We start from the raw sequence: 8,508 nt of genomic DNA, 5'->3' as shown, positions 1-8,508 counted from the left end.
TTTTTTTTTTTTTTTTTTTTTTTTTTTTTTTAAGTACTGGGCATTGGATCCAGGTGTGCTTTACCACTGAGCTACTTCCCCAGCTCTGTTGTTTTCTTTGTTTTGTTTTTTCGACAGTGTTTCAGTAAGTTGCTTAGGGCTACATTAAGTTGCTGAGGCTACTGGGCATGCTGGTGTGAACGCTTGTAATCCCAGTGTTTTGGGAGGCTGAAGCAGGAGGATTGCCAAGTTTGAGGCCAGTCTCAGCAATTTAGTGAGGCCCTAAGCAACTTAGAGACCCTATCTCAAAATAAAAAATAAAAAGGGCTGGGGCTGTATCTCAGTGGTAAAGCTCCCTTGTGTTAAATTTGCAATTATCCGCCCCCCCACAAAAAAATTGCTGAGGCTGGCTTCAAACTTGTAATCCTCCTGCCTCAGTCCCCTGGCTTACTGGGTTTTTTTTTGTTTTTTTTTGTTTTTGAGAGAGAGAGAATTTTTTTTTTTTTAATATTTATTTTTTGGTTTTCGGCGGACACAACATCTTTATATGTGGTGCTGAGGATTGAACCCGGGCCGCACGCATGCCAGGCGAGCGCGCTACCGCTTGAGCCACATCCCCAGCCGACTTACTGGTTTTATAGGTGGGTGCCACTGCACTGGGCCAGAATTTTTCTTTTTTTTTCTTTTTTTTTTTTAAATACCTTAGATGGGGTAATTCTTTTTTTTTTTTTTTCTTTTAATTTTTTTTTTTTTTTTTAATGTTTGTTTTTTAGTTTTCGGCGGACACAACATCTTTGTTTGTATGTGGTGCTGAGGATCGAACCCGGGCCGCACGCATGCCAGGTGAGCGCGCTACCGCTTGAGCCACATCCCCAGCCCCGCAGAATTTTTCTTTTGAATAACATCACACCCACTAGATTGGACCCCTTGTTTAATTTGGGGCTGTGTACATATCAGAAGGCCCAGTGTCAAACTCAGTATTGCCACCAAGTAGAGTCTCAGTAAATGTTTGAATAGGACTGGTATATAGCTCAGTGGTATAGCACCTGCCTAGCATGAGTGAGGCCTTGTGTTGAATCTTCAGCACCAGGAAAAAAATAGTTTGAACAAATCAAGTCCTGTTTCAAGAGCATGAGATTTCTTCTTTATTCTGCAGTTCTTGGCATAAGTATTATTGATTTAGCTATCACCTTATTCCACAATCAGGCTCCCCACTTTGATGAAAAAACAAACTGTGAGAGGTTTTCTATATTCTGCCCCATTAAAACTAGGAAGTAGAAAGGGGAACTAGTAGCCTTAAGGGAACAATGATTCTTTTAGGGGATGGGGAAATATCTACTAAAAGGGACATTGGAACTTGAGAGAGGGCTACTTTGAATCTCTGATAACCAGCTGCATAGAAGTGGTCCAACAGGAGGCTGAGCTGGAGGGCCCCCAGGACACAGAGGGGCCTCCCTTCTTCATGTGTCAATCGCCTTGTGATGCCCTTTTGTGGTGAAGTGGGCAACACTGTTTTCATAGCCAGAAGGCTGGGCTCCAGTCCACTGATTCCCATACCCTGACCAAGTCTGTTTCTTCTTCTATTTAGGGGCAATAATACCCACCTCATGAAGCTGCCCTTTAAGTGAGTAAATATTGAAGGCCCCACCTTTGCAAACAGTGCTAAGCTGCCCTTTGATTTTGTGTTGTTAGCATAGCTGGCCTCTGTCACCCTAAGTCAGAGGGGTTTTATCTGGGGATGGATCTAAACTGCATTTGTCCCTGAGTCAGTCTGTTTCAGGCAGCTCTGCTCCCTGGAATGGACTTCCTGTGGCTCTCTGCCTTTCAGGCTGGTCGGTTTTTTTTTTTTTTTTGGTACCAGGGACACTTAACCACTGAACCACATTTGGCCCTTTTTTAAATATTTAGACAGGGTCTCAACTGAGTTGCTTAGGGCCTCAGCTGCTTAGGCTGGCTTTGAACTCACAATCCTCCTGCCTCAGTCTCCCAAGCCACTGGGATTACAGGTGTGCACTCTGCACCCGGCATAGGCCTATCTTTGGGGTGAAAGTCTCTGCTTTGTGGTCACAGGGACTTCTCTAGAGAGTAAGTTCCTTGAGGGCTGTAGGAAGTCGTGCTGGTTTGAATGTGGTTGTTCCGTGCTGGTTTGAATGTGGTTGTTCCATATGGCTGGTTTGGCATCTGTGTTCAGATAGTCTGTTTTTTGTCTTCAAGGTAGAATATTCTAGTCCCACAACCCCTTTAATCAGTGTCCTCTGTGAGCATGTGTGGATATTTATCAGGTGGGGTATTTGACAAAGATTGGGGCACACCATGAATGGTGCTTTTTTTCCGTGGTGCTTTCCATTATATTCCCTCCACCCACCTCCAACAGTGTGTCTGTCCATGTCCTTGAGCACCCAAGCTCCAGCAGACCTGTAATCCCATTAGACCTGCTGTTGCCTCACCTGGAGTCATCTTCCATTCACTTCTCACCTGGCAAATTCCTTCCTGCAAGATCTCAGTCACATGGTCTCTCTCTGAAAGCACCACCTGCCCTCCAGGCAGTCAGGCCTCTCTGTAGGTATCATTCACTCACTCAGCTACTTTTTGTGTGTGTGGGCCATGCTAGTGATTTAACCCAGGCCTCATGTTAAGCAAGAGCTCTGTTACTGAACTGCACCCTCATACCCTCAACAGCCCCTAGATCCCCAGAGGAGAACAAGTTTATGGAGAAGATAACAAATTCCATCCCTTGCTGAGTCACAGGCACACGGGAACCGGGAACCGGAGGAAATGTCTGTCCAGACATATTTTGAACTCCTTCCAGGAAATCTAAAAGATGGGACTAGCCCTATAGATATGGGAAACACCAGCCCTTTGATGATAGAAACCATGAGATCAGATGGGAGTACCCAAAGAGAGAGAGTGTAGTTACAAAAGCAAAGATCCTGGACCCATCCCTGAGGAATATAGTGCTTAAGGGAGAGAAATGGTGAAAAAGACATAAAGTTGACAGAGGAATAAGGGGACAGTCAAACCTTTCATGTGCTCTGTGAGCATATGTGGATATTTATCAAGGTATTATAGGTTTTGTCACTTCCCTATCTAGAATTCATTAAGTCAGAATAAAATGCAAATTCTTTACCATAGTCTCTAATACCCTATATAATCTGCTGCTACTCCTAGCCAAATTCATCTTATACTGCCTTCACCTTTCTCATTGCACACCGGTCACCCACACCAAAGCTGGATGAATGAATGAAGTGTTGGATGGTATTCCAGGTGGCTTCTCAGGCAACAGGAAACCGAGCAGCGCAGGGGCAAAGAGCTTGAGTTCAGGTGCCATACAAACCTGACTCTTCAGCCCCTGGCAGTGCTGCTTATAAGCTCTGAGACCTTGGGGAGGTAACAAATCCTCAGTGAAACTTTCCTCATCTCTGAAGTGGAGATGATGTATCTATATTACAAAATGTTTCTTAAGGTAAAGTTGAGAATTAATGCAGATTGCTTAGCACAGTGCCTGGCACATTTTAAACAGGCGTCAGTGGCATTACCATCTTCATTGGTACTGCCGTCATAGCTTGACTAGCCCTCCTTGTTAACAGAGGAGGAAGCAGGCCTGGCTAGAGTCATTCATGGAGGGGGTGGAGGAGAGGTGATCGGCGCCCAGGCTTCAGGCTTGGAGTGTAGGCCCCTGCACTGAGCTGGAGCTGAGCAGACTTGTTCACGGTTTGGGTCCATCCATTACCAAATTGGAGCTCGCTCGTTCCTTAGCCTTTTTTTAAATTTTATTTTATTGTGAGGGAGCAATTTTTTTTTTATTAAAGCAGCATAGTTATACATAGTAGTTGGATTCATTTTGATAAAATCATCTAGGCATGGGTTTTGATTTACTCCATTTCAATCCTCATTCCCCCCTCTTTCCTTCCCTTTCCTTCCTTTCCCTCCTTCCTCCCCCTATTCTCTTTCTGCTACTCTACTGTTCTTACCCTTTTGAAGCCTTGGATTCTCTATCTTTAAAATTGCTCAGGAGATCACTGGAATGTAGGGAGATGAAGTATATGAAGGCAGCACAGAGCTGAGCCACCAAGAAGACACTCAGCAGGTGGCAGCTGTTCTCACCCCAGTCTGTGATGCTGAGTTTTTATTCTTCCTACTTAACTTCCCTTTTTAATCTTTTTGTTTTATTTTCTTAAAGATAGATGGGAGACATAGATCACTTTGAGAATTTGTAATCTTACAACACAAAACACAGAAAGTCCACAGCCCTGCCAACATAGAGTATAAAAACTTAGTCTAGCAAATCAGTCAGCCACTCCTTCCTCTCCTCTTTGTCCCCCTTCTATGTTTTCCTTTCCATTTCCACCAGTGGGAGACTATCTGCGTTCAGCTCAAACTCTGACACCTTTATTCCAGTAAAGATTCCCAGCAAAGACCACACATTTTATTTCTGGGGCTGAGGGCATGCTCTCATTAAAATTTCTTAAGTATCAATCCCTCATCTAGAAAACAGTGAAGATTGACTGGTTGCTAGCATGTTTCCAGTTTCATTTAATCTGTACAGTATTGGGGGGTAATTTTCATTCAACTCAATTTATTGAGTACCTTCTAGGTCCAGGCACAGTGATGTTCCTGGAGCTCACATAATGTGAAGAGACTATAAAAACAGGAACCACTAATTAAGGTAATTTCGAATTATGTTAAGTGTTATAACAAAAATAAAACAAGATGAAGAGCTAAGGGAAGACATGTAGGTTATTACCTGAATACAATTTGTATGCATTGGTAAAGTTTAAAAGTATCAAAATATACATTGTTACTTTTTGATTTTTTAAAATTTGTTTTTATTCTGGGGATTGAACCTAGGGCCTCCTGCCTACTAAACATGTGCTCTGCCACAGAGCTCTGCCCCGACTTTTTTACTTTCCTGGTAGCTGTTTTTCTGGAAAACACAGATTCTCTGCAGACTGCTCTCCAAGGGTGTGAGAGAATGCTGAAATATATTCTCTTCACACAAAGAACCTCAGAGGCTATCCAGGTTTGATATCCTTAAGTTGCTAGTGGAAAGTTTAATCCAACTTTCAGGCATTCTGTGAAAAGTGTGGATTTTGAATCTTAGGCACCACTCCCTGGAGCAGGCCATCTCCATTTCCATTACTGTATTTGAGGAGTGAATCTAGCCAGTGTGAAACACATCCTTTAGGAAGGTGCCATCCCTGAGTAAATAACCAGCTGAATGTGTTTGAAGGATGTGAAACAAAGATGGACATAGTAAATTCAGAAACCTGAGCCCTTTGGAAGAACTGTAGCCACAGCTGTGAAGAACAAAATTGCCCAGAAGAGGAGTTTTCACTCTGTTTTACAGAAGATCCCAGAATGCTCTTGACTGAGGCAATGCATTTTCCTAACAATTGCTGCTTTTTCAAAAATACTACTCAACTTCACTCATTTAACATGATGACAGGTCTCACAAGAAGTCTAGAAAGGAGGAGGAAACAGTTTCAGTGAGTTCAACTTAATTGTGAGCAACACAGTTAGCATGGTAGAGGGAGATTGGAACTCAGGTCAGCACTGAGCCCCAGCCTGTGTTCCCTGTACCCACCATCTGAGAACCTCAGGTGCTGCCCACTTGATAAGATGAATGGCAGAGCCCAGGGCAGTGGGGTGGGGGTGGAGCTCAAGCCAGTAACCTTTACTTAGTACAGGGTCTGTTCAGCCCGAAGAATGTCACTTGAAACTCTAGGAGAGGGTCTTTTTTCTGCTGTTGAGGACAAGATGGATGATTCATCATTATTTATTATCTTCCAGTGTTTCAAATTTCCTAATATGAGCCAGCCTGGGATTGCTTTTCTCTAAAATTAAAATATCTTTGGGCTGGGGGTGTGGCTCAAGCATAGTGAGCTCACCTGGCATGTGTGCGGGGCGGCCCAGTTTGATCCTCAGCACCACATACAAACAAAGATGTTGTGTCCGCTGAAAACTAAAAAATAAATATTAAAATTCTCTCTCTCTCTCTCAAAAAAAAATGTTTAAAACAAAATAAAAGTATCTTTAAGTTACTTTGATTATGAAAGTAGACTATACTTATTGCAAAAACTCAAAAAATGTACAAAGCAGAAGATAAGAGCCCCCCTGTCCATTTTTCTCCCCAACTATAGCCTTAAACACATCTTCAGGGCATAATAAGAAAGTTAATTATTAATTATCTGTTAATTATTCTCATGAAGAAGCTCTAATAGTGTTGGTATGTGTCTAGAGAACCCCTCTCAGGTTTTCAGATGAAAATCTGATCTTGCCTTAAGTTTAATGATTTGTTCAGTTTCCAACAAACTTTCATTGAATGTTATCTGTGTGCTAAGTGTTGCTGATTTGAGATGGACAAAACTACCCTGACCTTAGGCAATTTGTTCCTGTGTTGAACATGCCTGTGTAAATCAAGAATTACAGTGGTAACCTCCAGTGAACATAAACTTTTGGCTGGTACCCCTGCTCCCTCCCAAGGGCACTCTACCACTGAGCTACATTCCCAACCTTTTTTTTTAATTATTTTTTTACAGTGAGACAGGATCTCACTGAGTTACCCAGGCTGGTCTCAGACTTGTGTGATCCTCCTGCCTCAGCCTCCTGAGTTGCTGGACTATAGGCATGTATTACCATGTCCAGCTAAAAACTTTTTTATTAAGTCAGACAATAACATATATAATAACATATGTAATTAACTCCTCATCAGAGAAGTCACAATATCCAAATGTCAGAGTACTTTGTAGACTGACTACAGGGGGGGCAAAGGGTGGTGCACCCTCTCCAGAAGCCATCAGCAGCAAGTATGGTTTCTTTTCATTTTGGTTGTTGAGATCTCCCTGGGTAACATTTGCAAAATGTTCCATGCGTCCCAAGTATGCGCCAGGTCAGTTAGTCAGCAATTCTGCTTTAAGACCCAGCCTGTATTCCATTACACCAGTGCTGCATTTTCAAAATGGAAGGAATTTAAAGTGTAAAAGCATTTGTTGTGCAGAAGAGACTCCAGGTCTCACACTTGGTTCAATGCCTTTTCCTTTATACCCCTAGATAGAGTTTAGGGCACAAAGTGAATGGTCATTAATCTTATGTGGGCCTCCCTAGCCCATCCCCCACTCTCCCTCCTTATTTTGCTGGGGATGGAACCCAGGACTCATACAGGCTAGGCCAGCAAGCACTCTACAAGCAAGTGCTGCAGCACCAGCCCTTTTGTATGGGCTTTTCATCCAAGGCTGATTATGTGGCTGTATTATTGTAGGCAGCAGACATTCCAGGTTGTTTTTGTATTTGACAAGACAGAAAATTTTTCAATTTCTCTGAAAGAGGTCAATTATTCAGGGAGCTTGTGGCAGGACACCAAATAGAGGTGTAGGACATGGCAGGGAGGGCTTTCTAGCTAGAGAGTGAGTGAATGTTCATTTGAAGAAACAATTTATATTGTTTTTGTTTTCTTCCAGAACTGGAATGTGGAAGAATGCCTGGGCTTCTCTGCTTTGGGGGAAAGGTCAGCCCATATGCATTGTCAATTTGCTCCTGGGGATCTAATGTATCTGTAGAATCTAATGTAGAATCTAATGTAATCTGACCTAATCCAGTAAGATTTAATTGATGCTGATGTTTTGTTAGTTTCAACTGTTTAGTTTTTCTTTTTAATAGTTATAATAAAATTACTTTTACCAAGTAATAGATTTTAGTGCTTCTTGGATGAGGGTTGGTGGCAGGGATGGAGGTGTCTTGGGTTGTAATGATTCAGGATCTACTGCTGATGAGTAGGTCATCAGAGGAAACAGCCATTCATTCATTCAAGAAGTATTTATTTCCGGACTGGGGTTGTGGCTCAGCGGTAGAGCACACGCCTAGTGCGTGTGAGGCGCTGGGTTCATCCTCAGCACCACATATGAATAAAAAAAAGGTATTGTGTCCACCTACAACTAATTTTTTTTTTTAAAGAATTTATTTGCTGCCTTTGTGCCAGACACTGTTGCGGGAAGGGGGGGGGGGACAGACCACTATTGTCTGAAGGAGCTAAGGTGTTTTGACATATCCCTCTGGCCCTCATATCCTGACCTATTCATAGGTGTGGACTCACGACGGACCTAGACTTTTTAAAATCAAATTCTGTCTTCATTAACTATTATGTGAACATTTTGCAAGTTATTTTCGTCTTCCTGGGCCTCCATTTCCTCATCTGTAAAACGGGGATAACTCGTTTCACTGAGTTGCAGAGAGGCTGAAATTAAGATAGTCCAGTTGCTGGCACAGTGTGCGTAACCTACGTGGTCGCTCCGTTTATTACCCCCGATTCCCAGAGCCGGGCAAGGACCTGGGCCCGCCGTCGAGGCGTTAATTAGGGTGTGGCTCGCAGCCCCCGGCGGGGAGGGGTGGAGGTTAGGACTTATAAACCCAGAGTCTTGCTCTGTGGCCCATTCCTTTTTGGACTATATACTGGAGAGGTCTTCGAGGCTTGGGCTCGGCTCCCGGAGGACCTGACGCGTAGAGGTCGGCGGCTGACAGCGCGCTCCCTGGAGA

General features: G+C 43.2%; 2 long non-coding RNA genes across 2 annotated transcripts in view; one reads left to right on the top strand and one right to left on the bottom strand.

Moving 5' to 3' along the window:
- Window positions 1-7,663, top strand: part of LOC125620476 — a 9,556-nt gene extending 1,893 nt beyond the window's left edge. The window contains exon 2 of the long non-coding RNA XR_007352174.1: window positions 7,437-7,663. This is a non-coding gene — a long non-coding RNA (uncharacterized LOC125620476). The remainder of the gene's footprint in view (window positions 1-7,436) is intronic.
- The window catches only part of LOC125620477, a 52,530-nt gene that overhangs the window by 9,335 nt on the left and 34,687 nt on the right, over window positions 1-8,508 (bottom strand). The gene's annotated exons all lie outside the window — the stretch shown is intronic.

The sequence above is a fragment of the Marmota marmota genome, unplaced genomic scaffold (genome assembly GCF_001458135.2).
Source record: "Marmota marmota marmota unplaced genomic scaffold, marMar, whole genome shotgun sequence".
In the NCBI taxonomy this organism is placed as follows: domain Eukaryota; kingdom Metazoa; phylum Chordata; class Mammalia; order Rodentia; family Sciuridae; genus Marmota; species Marmota marmota.
Note: the sequence above shows the minus strand (reverse complement) of the source record. Positions and strands in the feature narration are given on the sequence as shown.